This window comes from Salmo salar, chromosome ssa02 (assembly GCF_905237065.1).
Source record: "Salmo salar chromosome ssa02, Ssal_v3.1, whole genome shotgun sequence".
NCBI lineage: Eukaryota > Metazoa > Chordata > Actinopteri > Salmoniformes > Salmonidae > Salmo > Salmo salar.
This window is the reverse complement of record NC_059443.1, coordinates 17056425-17067616: the sequence shown is the minus strand read 5'-3', so window position 1 is coordinate 17067616 and position 11192 is coordinate 17056425. Positions and strand designations below refer to the sequence as shown.

The following is an 11192-nucleotide window of genomic DNA, read 5'->3' as shown; positions in this document are numbered from 1 at the left end:
AAAGATTAAGATGGGCAAAATAACACAGACACTGGACAGAGGAACTCTGCCTAGAAGGCCAGCATCCCTGAGTCGCCTCTTCACTGTTGACGTTGAGACTGGTGTTTTGCGGGTACTATTTAATGAAGCCAGTTGAGGACTTGTGAGGTGTCTGTTTCTCAAACTAGACACTCTAATGTACTTGTCCTCTTGCTCAGTTGTGCACCGGGGCCTCCCACTCCTCTTTCTATTCTGGTTAGGGCCAGTTTGCGCTGTTCTGTGAAGGGAGTAGTACACAGCGTTGTACGAGATCTTCTGTTTCTTGGCAATTTCTCCCATGGAATAGCCTTTATTTCTCAGAACAAGAATAGACTGACGAGTTTCAGAAGAAAGGGCTATGTTTCTGGCCATTTTGAGCCTGTAATCGAACACACAAATGCTGATGCTCCAGATACTCAAGTAGTCTAAAGATGGCCAGTTGTATTGCTTCTTTAATCAGTACAACAGTTTTCAACTGTGCTAACATAATTGCAAAAGGGTTTTCTAATGATTAATTAGCCTTTTTAAAATTGAATTAGGTAACACAGGAGTGATGGTTGCTGATAATGGGCCTCTGTACGCCTTTGTAGATATTACATTAAAAATCAGCCGTTTCCAGCTACAATTGTCATTTACAACATTAACAATGTCTCCACTGTATTTCTAATCAATTTGATATTGTAATGGACAAAAAAATTGCTTTTCTTTCATTCAAAAACAAGGACATTTCTAAGTGACCCATTCAAAATCCTGTACCCTAACATTAATCCTTAAACCTAGCTCCTAACCCCAAAACTAAACCTAGCTCATAACCCTGAACTTAATTCTAACCTTAACCCTAAACCCCCTAGAAAAGGCATTTGACCTTGGGGACTAACAAAATGTCCCCAGTTGGTCAAATTTGTTTGTTTACTCTTCTTGTGGGGACTTCTGGTTCCCAGAAATATAGTGTGTGTTTGGATGTGTTTCACTATCTACTGTCTTTAATCTTATGCTATTTTCCATTTCAACAGTTTGAATAATGTATTACACACACACACCTCAGGCATTCATTTCAGAGGGATATGTGAAGTTGTTGATGGGAGTAGAGAGAGAGACTAGCAGGCCAGTGGTACTGAGGAAACAGAGACCCATCCAGCAGTCTTAACATAGCTAGTGGGAGGGGACTAGAACTTGTCTCTCAATGGCCAATCCCAAATCAACCCCTCGCCTAACCTCTTACTGTCCCCAAGCACATAGGAAACCAAACCACCCAGGATCGCTAGCCTAAAACAGTGGTGTAACACTGTTTCATAAAGAGGAGTGTGTTTCCTCTGTAGATTACACTATGCATCGTGCACTGCCAAGTTAACCCTTTCACTGGCCGCGTGTAGTGTTGGTAGCTTTCATTCATGTCAATCATTTCTGTTAACTTATTTATTAATAACTTTATTTTTGTTTGTGAGACATGCTCTTTAAAAGTCATTAAAGGATAGATTTACAAAGTGACTGAAGTACTGAGGAGGAGGAGTGAATGTAACGTGATGGTGATGCAGGTCTATATTTTCATGTCAATGTTCAACAGGTTGTAAATAGTGCACTAAAACACCACACTCTTACAAAACATTTGAATGATATATTCTATTTAAAATAAAATTGAGGATTTTAGAAATGTCAAAAGGCACATTAACTTGCTTTGGAGACAATGTAATATGTTCACCATGCATCCATCATTTTGGATAAAGATGGAATGTATTGAAAACACTAAAACGTCTTTACTTTTGGTTATGTTGCAACAGTTATTGTGAAGCAAAATGCTCATGGCACTTAAGATAAGGATTGTCTTCAGGAAAGAAAACAGTTGGATGTTGTGGTTCAACTGGTCTTTACAGGCCTGTATTTACCTGGTATTTACTTACATAGTAGAATGATCATTACATCAGAATAACCACCTAATAACAACTTTTGTATTCTTTTTTTTTTATATTAATTGTAATAGTTTCTAATTCTGTTGAATTATTTGTGATGAGTACCAGAAAGTATGACTTGTTACCATAGTTTCATAGTAAATACCTGGTAGATACCAGATGAAGCAGGGCTGTAAAATAAAGTCTTACTGATGCCCTATGTTTACATGATGGTAACTGTGTAAAACTGATGATTGACAAGCCCATATCCACTAAAAGATTGATTGACTGGACATTCAAGTTGAACCACGTGGGCTTACAGCAGCATCTTTCAAAACTCCACTTTGTGTGCTTTAAATGTGCAAATGTAATATGGTACGATTGTGATAAAAGCAACCTAATAAATGAAGCTTTGACCTTCCGAAGAACAGTTGTCGTGTTGTTGTGTCCAAGATGTCAGCTTCATGCCATCTGATTAGTGGTGAGAGGTGAGAATGAAAAGTATTGCTGTTCTGTCTGTTACAGGCCTGGTAATTCACCTTTAGCACTTCGCAGCAACAGAGAACCTCTATTTGACTACTGATAAAGTTGTTGTGCAGGTTTAAAATAAAGACATTGTTTTCACTTCCCTTTTCTCAAGACATTTAAAGGTTGTTCTCTAGTATTCTGCACCAGACTAGCTGTCTAGGTGTCGACAGAAGTATTGTAAGCAGAAGTACAGATCTCTCCCTCCATAGAAGCACAGAGGTCTGGCAAAGGAAGACAGTTTTTAAACACGGAACACTGAGGTGAGCGTTTGTGTTTTGGGTGTGGAGGCCCGGTGTCAGTGTGCTGCTGCTCTTGTGTGTGTGTGACGGAGCAGAGGGGGTGATCAGGCATCACTGTGACTGCTATGAGGAGGATATGTATGCACAGAAAGACATCGGAGGGTTCATTCAGTGTTCCCTTAAGCCTGGCCTGGGACCCTATGCTGAGTGCACACGGATCACTGACCTCCGGTAGGTTACATACAACCAGGACAATAGAACAGAGATCATTGACCTCAGGTAGGTTACATACAACCAGGACAATAGAACAGAGATCAGCACTATACAATAGTACATCCTCATACAGTCTATAGTTTGTAGTCAGATATGCTCTGTGGGCAAACAGACAGGGGGAGACCTGTCTTGAAAAGGTCCTTGTGTGTGTGTGTGTGTGTGTGTATTAGTACAAGTCAAAGTTTGGACACACCTCATTCAAGTGGTTTTCTTTGTTTTGTTTTAAAAATGTTCTACATTGTAGAATTATAGTGAAGACATCCAAACTATGAAATAACACATATGGAATCATGCAGTAACCAAAAAAGTGTTAAACAAATCCAAATATATTTAAGATTCTTCAAAGTAGCCACCGTTTGACTTGATAACAGCTTTTCACACTCTTTGCATTCTCTCAACCAGCTTCATGAGGTAGTCACCTGGAATGCATTTCAATTAACAGGTGTGCCTTGTTAATTTGTGGAATTTTTCCTTAATGCGTTTGAGCCAATCAATTGTGTTTTGACAGGGTAGGGATGGTATACAGAAGATAGCCCATATTATAGTAAGAACAGCTCAAATAAGCAAAGAGAAATGACAGTCCATTACTTCAAGAGATGGTCAGTCAATCCAGAAAATGTCAAGAGTTCTGAAAGTTTCTTCAAGTGCACTCCCAAAAACCATCAAGCGCTAGGGTGAAACGGGCTCTCATGAGGACCGCCACAGGTAAGGAAGACCCCCCCCTTGCCCTCACAACGCTGGTCCCCTCTGTTGTTATAATCTATGCATAGTCACTTTAATAACTCTACCTACATGTACATATTACCTCAATTACCTCGACCGGTACCCCCCTGTATATAGTCTCGCTATTGTTATTTTACTGCTGTCTTTAATTACTTGTTACTTTAATTTCTTATTCATATATATTTTTTTAACTGTATTGTTGGTTAGGGGCTCGTGTGTAAACATTTCACTGTAAGGTCTACACCTGTTATATTCGCCGCATGTGACTAAACAATTTGATTTGAAAGCGACTTAGTCATGTGTTCATACATTTTACCTATGGGTGTTCCCAGGAATGGAATCCACTATCCTGCCGTTACTAGTGCCATGCTCTACCTACTGAGCTACAGGACTCCTATTGATCTTTTGAATGTAAAAATTCATTGCCATGACTATGAACAACAAATGAGCACAGGAACAGATCTGTCAACCAGGCTAATGTTGTAAGATGCTAACCCTGACTCTGTAGGTGTGGTCCTGGTCTGAGGCAGCTGTCTGTGACTTCTGAGGATCTGTCTGGTATGGACCTGGGGTTCTGGACTGGTACCGGTCAGATACAGGGTCTGATGATGGTCCTGACCAAGCTGACCAATGCCTCGTTCTGCTCTGCAGGGGGAGGGAGGGTGTGGAACCTCACCTCTCTCATTCTCCATGGCAACCACCTCACTGAGATCACCACTGATCAGGTCAGTCAGTCTGTGTCACTTCTGTTTAATGTCTATACCTCAACTAACTGAGATACAATAACTTTGCTGACTTGAGATATTTGTATGATGCTATATAAAATCAGTATGGCGATGAGTATGATGGTTATCATGATCATTCTCAGTTCTCCTGTATGCCCCTGCTGGAGCGTTTGGATCTGAGTGGGAACCATATCTCCTCCCTGGCCCACCGGGCTCTCCAGGGGATGCCGCTCCTCCGCGTCCTCGACCTCACCCACAACAAAATCTCCCTGCTGGGAAAAGACGACTTTGAGGGTCTGCCTGCTCTAGAGGTCAGATCAGGGTATTTGTGTTGATGTGCTAAGTGCTATATGTTTGGAGGGGAAACAGATTATGGTAATCAATTATTGATGATGTGACTGTAGGTTCTCCTCCTGGAAGGGAACAAGATCTCGAGGGGCATCGCTCATGGGGTGTTCCGTAGACAGCATCGACTCCAAGACCTCAGCCTGGGAGAGATAGACATTATCTACCAGCTCTACCTCAACATGCTGTTCCTGGGCTTCCCCACCAAGCTCCAGCACCTCCTCATCGACACAGGTCCAGGACCCTACCTCACCGTAGGCCATGTTCCCGCTCCTGAGTTCCCCATGGTCCTGGAACTCAGAGGGAAGATGATCCAGTCCTCTGACTGTGACAACAACATGTTCCCCATGGTCCGAGAGCTGAAGGTGGGCCAGGATGAGGAGTTACTCTGTGTTGTATCTCAATGTGATGTCTAGAAGTAATCTTCAACCATGGTCCTGGCGGAAGTAAAGGTGTGCAGGCTATTGCTCCATCCTCCAGTACTAACACACTTCCCACTGGGCAAAAACTAATTGAATCAATGTTCTTTCCACATCATTTCAAGCAACAACAATATATCTGTAATGACGATGAATCAAAGTGGAAAACTGATTGGAAAAAAGTCAAGTTTGCAAAAAGTCATCAACCTAAGAACATTTAGTATTTTCTTCACCAAACTTGTAACCTAAATCTAATGACATGGTGACATTTGTTGTTGATTTCATGTTCAATTCACATCAGTTGACAACTCAACCAAATGATGTCTGTGCCCAGTGGGTTGGTTCACCTGATCAACTTATATCAAGCTGTGGTTCCACAGGACCAGGATTGAAGAACACTGCTTTATAGCCAATCAGCAGATCTTGTACAGGAAAATGTATCATACTGGTAGCTAGTCAGATAAGTTTCTGCTACTGCCAATTCATTTTTATTGTCATGCCTCAACAATGTTGTGCTGAAGGACTTGGCTGCAGCAGACACTGATCTGGCTAGCTACCAGTAATTTTCCGGTAATCTTAATAATACAAATATTCTGAAAATAGGTGGGCGAGGGGACAACATTTGACTGCAGAAGCATTTTCCTGGCCCCCTACTTCCTCAACCTGGAGTCGTTTGAGTTCTCAGCCAACCCTGAGAAGTTTGCCACCCCCTACACCACCATCAACCAGCTACGAAAGCTGAAGAGGCTCAAACTGACCAACTTGAACTTCTCCAACCACACAGACCCCAGTGTTACCTTCAGGAACCTGACGGAGCTCAGGAGCCTAGTGCTGATCAACTGTCGTCTCAACTTCCTCACCAGGGTACTAACTAGCTATTGGTCCATCAATCGAATCATTCATTGATAGATCGTTTTTCCAACCGCTTTTAGTTTCATGCCTACTGATAATGACCCTGGTGTCTCTACCTTCACATTGAGAGCCCTTAGATCCTTCTAGTGATGGCATCACGTGTTACTGCCAATGCTCTTCCACATTACTGTATCTCTCGCTCTCAATTCAATTAAATTCAAAGGGCTTTTTTGGCATGGGAAACATATGTTTACATTGCCAAAGCAAGTGAAATAGACAATAAACAATAAATGAAGAGTAAACATTACACTCACAAAAGTTTCAAAGAAATAGAGACATTTCAAATGTCATATTATGGCTATATACAGTGTTATAATGATGTGCAAATAGTTAAAGAACAAAAGGGAAAATAAATAAACATAAATATGGGTTGTACAACCCCTTTTCTTGTGGAAACAGTTCACAAATCTTGCTGCTGTGATGGCACACTGTGGGCAATGTCTCCTCTTGAGAACCAGGTCTGCCTATGGCGACCTCTCAATAGCAAGGCTATGCTCACTGAATCTGTACATAGTCAAAGCTTTCCTTAATTTTGGTTCAGTCACAGTGGTCAGGTATTCTGCTACTGTGTACAGTCTGTTTAGGGCCAAATAGCATTCCAGTTTTTTGGTAAATTCTTTCCAATGTATCAAGTAATTATCTTTTTGTTTTCTCATGATTTGGTTGGGTCTAGCTGTCCTGGTGCTCTGTGGGGTCTGTTTGTGAACAGAGCCCCAGGACCAGCTTGCTTAGGGGTCTCTTCTCTGGGTTAATTTCTCTGTAGGTGATGGATTTGTTATGGAAGGTTTGGGAATCACTTCCTTTTAGGTTGTTGTGGAATTTAATATCTCTTTTCTGGATTTTGATCATTAGCAGGTATTTGATCATTAGCGGGTACCTAATTCTGCTCTGCATGCATTATTTGATGTTTTACGTTGTACACAGAGGATGTTTTTGCAGAATTCTGCATGCAGAGTCTCAATTTGTTGTTTGTCCAATTTTGTGAATTCTTAGTTTGTGAAGTCTGGGGTCCGCTCACCATCATAAAGGGCAATGGGTTCTATAACTGATTCAAGTATTTTAAAGCCAGTTCATAATTGGGATGTCAAATTTTATATTCCTTTTGATGGCGTAGAAGGCGCTTCTTGCCTTGTCTCTCAGATCGTTCAGAGCTTTGTGGAAGTTACCTGTGGTGCTGATGTTTAGGCCGAGGTATGTATAGTTTTTTGTGTGCTCCAGGGCAACAGTGTCTAGATTGAATTTGTATTTGTGGTCCTGGCAACTGACCTGTTTTGGAACTCCATTATTTTTGTCTTACTGAGATTTACTGTCAGGGCCCAGGTCTGGCAGAATCTGTGCAGAAGATCTAGGTGCTGCTGTAGGCCCTCCTTGGTTGGGGACAGAAGCACCAGATCATCAGCAAACAGTAAAAATTTGACTTCAGATCTCTCGCTCTCTTTCTCATTACTCTATCTCCCTCCCTCACATTGTCATTACTGTATCTCCCTCTCTCCCCTTCTCATTACTCTCTTTCTTTCACCCTCTCTTTTCCTCCCTCCCTCCCTCCAGTCCATGTTTACAGACCTGGTGTCTCTACGTGTGTTGAGGCTGTACAGTGAGAGGCCTCTGATCCTGTTGGAGGGGGTCTTCATTCCCCTGCTGTCTCTCTCCACGCTGGTCTTTGACCAGGTCGACTTCCGCTGTGACTGTTCCAACGGCTGGCTTCTGGACTGGGCCGACAACTCTCGTAAAACACAGGTAGAACAAGTCAGGTCCAACTAAAGCTCTGATCTGCTGATAACATATAGATTATTGTTGATAAATAACAGGTAACAGGTTTTTACTAGGGATCATGTATTTATGTTTGATGATTTCTGGTCTTTAACGGGTGCTGTGAACAACAAATGATATTGATTAGAATCTTTCAACAACAGACAATTTATATATTTTTGATAATTGTCTTTAAGAGGTGGTGTTGACTAGGGTTGATACAGTATATTGATTACAGATGATTAATGATTGATTGGTTATGGATTCAGGTGGTGCTCCTGCAGCAACAGCAGTGCATCTGGCACTACCAGCGACTCAACTTCCTGTCCACCATGGAGCGCCTCTGCCAGACCGAAGACGACTTCCTGTCCTACGTCTCCACAATGGCTGCTTTGTGCACCCTACTGTGCTTGGCGCTAGGATACCGCTTCCTCCGCTGGCCCTGTGTCGTACTATTCTTTCGTCTGAGAGGATGGGTGGAGCGACGTGTGGGGAAGAGGTGGTGGAGGAGGAAGAGGAGGATGGGGGAGAGGGGGAGGAGGGGGAGGAGAAGGAGGAAGAGGAGGTGAGGTATGATGCGTTTGTGTCGTTCAGCAGTCTTGACGAGGCGTGGGTACTGGGAGAGATGGCCCCGATGCTAGAGGAGGAGGGGGAGCCACGACTACGACTGTGTCTACACCACCGAGACTTTGAGGTGTGTGTGTGTGTGTGCGCGCGCACTTCGACATGGAAGTGTGTGTGAGAATGGAGAATATGGTGCTATAATGGTACAAAGTACAACCACAAATACATTAGATTAGATTGATAAACAGCACCCAGCCTGTTGTGTCCTGTCCCAGGTAGGGAAGGGCATCGTGGATAACATCGCTGAGAACATCTACTGCAGCAGGAGGACGGTGTGTGTGTTGACAAGACGCTACCTGAGGAGTGACTGGTGTGGCCTGGAGATGAGAGTGGCTACACACCGCCTGTTGTCTGAGCACAGCCACAGACTCATCCTCATCTTCCTAGAACACATCTCCCCCTTCGAGCTGTCCGCCTTCCACAGGTAACACACACCAACTCATCTCCTGAATGGACTGAACGTAGAATGGAATACATTGTATATGAACAGTAGTGATATGATGTACTGGGTGTTTGCGTTGCAGGCTGGCTAAGCTGGCCAGAACCCGGACCTACCTGGACTGGCCCCAGGATGAGGATGAGAGGGTAACGTTCTGGGAGCGTTTACGACGAAACATCGCAGAGAGAGACGCAGACGAACTGGTGAGAGAAGGGGTCAGATCAGACCTTGCACCATTTGTCCTGCTATTCTCATGAAAGTAATCTATTTCTATCTGAAGTGTAACCACTCCACTGTAATGAGTAACTTTGTAACTCAGTTACACAGAAGGTCAACCTGACCCTAGTAGTGTTACAGTATATAACATACTGTATGTGTTTTCAAATGTCCTTTCATTCTACGTTCATTTTGCAGCATGATCCTCCGGAAGCATCCTGAAGTCATCTGCGTGTTCCCCGCGATGTTCTACAGTCTACGTTTAGAGAGATGGAGTGTTAGCTACTGATCTCAGATAAGGGTGACGTCAAGTGACTCCTTTCTGGATTTTTTTTTTGCATAATATTTTGACGTTGATTTCTTTGCCTTCCATTTATCAGACGCTCTTATCCAGACCGACTTACAGGGTTAAGTGCCTTGCTCAAGGGCACGGCGGCATATGTTTCACTTAGTCGGCTCTGGGATTCGAACCAGTAACCTTTCGGTTACTGGCCCAATGCTCTTAAATGCTAGGCTACCTTTCCTTCGTCTCCTTTCTTTCATTCACTGATTGTTCAATTAACTGTTCTTAGATCTGTGCTGTGTGTATTTGAGCACAAAGACAACATTAATAAGCTAAACATTCTCCCATGGAAACAACACATTTCAGTTGGTTAGATATTGTTTCCAGTAAATGACCATTTCTTTTAATACATGTTGCACTCTAACTCATTGATGCAGTGTGAGTTTACAGTAGCTTTATAGTGCAACACTCCTCCCATCTAAAGCAGAGACCCACATAGTATAGCTGATGTCTCAGCTATACTGACTAAAATGTGTGTGTGCATGCTTGCAAGAGTGCTTGTCTGTGTGTGTGTGTGTGTGTGTTTGAAAGTGGTGTATGCTGTCTACCTGCCCTCTCCTCAGTAAGTACCAGGGCCTGTTCGTTCTAACCCTCTGCAGCAGAAGGACAGTGTGTCTTGTCATCACTAGAGACATCCATTGCTACAGGCTGAGAGATGAGGGTTAATAAGCCATTCTGGTCTGTGTGATAGCTGCTGACTAATCATGCTGATGATGCATTTCTACAGCTTTGCATGAATAAATGGGGGACGTGTCTTTTTAAGATTTGGAATAGTCTAAACCTTCAGGCAAAGCCCTGTGTGTGTGTGTGTTTCATTTTCAAATACATAAGATAATAGTGTTGGACAAATGTTTTTGTAGTTATATCCGCATCGCTCTGTTTGCTCAATTATTAAACTGACATTCAACTGCAATGGAATTAAACTGTGCATTTCCTGTGAGTGTGTGAGCATGAATGTATACGTGCATGATGTCACATCAAACCCCTCACTCAGTGGAGTTGGATTCAGACTCCTCTGTCTCATTAGTTGTGAGGTTAATGTTAGATATAGTTTGACTAGGAGAGGAGATGCCACTCATGCCAGAGGGTGGGAATCATTTGCTACCCTTTGACTCTGGTCAGAATGAGAGATTCACGTAACTACACTCACAGTAAATCTGACTTTATAACACTGATGTTAGATTTGAATCAAGACAGGCTCAAATCAATATAATATTCTAAATGCAAGCCAAAGGGCGAAACATGCAATACACAATCCCTCATTTCTGCTGATGATGAAGTTGATTTGTCCCGCCCAAAGCTAAGTAAACCAGAAGGGCTGTTCTGAGAGGTTTTAGCATAAGCATAGCGACTTTTTACATTCATATGGCAGCCAGACAGGAAACCTGGGTGTTGCAACAGCCGATATTGCATCAATGAGATCATCACTCTACTTTAATATGGTGGTCTATTTAGTCCACCAGGTTCTGCACACACTTCTATGATGGCTGCCCCACACAAGCTATGCGCTGGTGTTCTTGGTGACATAGTACTATTGCTGTAACATGTCTGTTTTCTGCTTACCCACCAGCCACCACAGCCTCCACCTGTTAGGTTCTGTGTTTCCTTCCTGCAGGGTGATTGGTATAGCACACCTTGCTCTCTGCCTGTAATTAATCTTAGCTTAACATTATGCATGCTCTAGCAGTGAGCTACCCCGAAGGAGCAGAGCCTAATGCCTAGACTAACGTATTGTAATCTTTAATAATAAATG

General features: G+C 42.8%; 1 pseudogene; it reads left to right on the top strand.

Moving 5' to 3' along the window:
- The first annotated feature begins 3908 nt into the window (after positions 1-3908).
- On the top strand, positions 3909-11104 carry LOC106575300 (toll-like receptor 13; annotated as a pseudogene).
- The last annotated feature ends 88 nt before the right edge of the window (positions 11105-11192 follow it).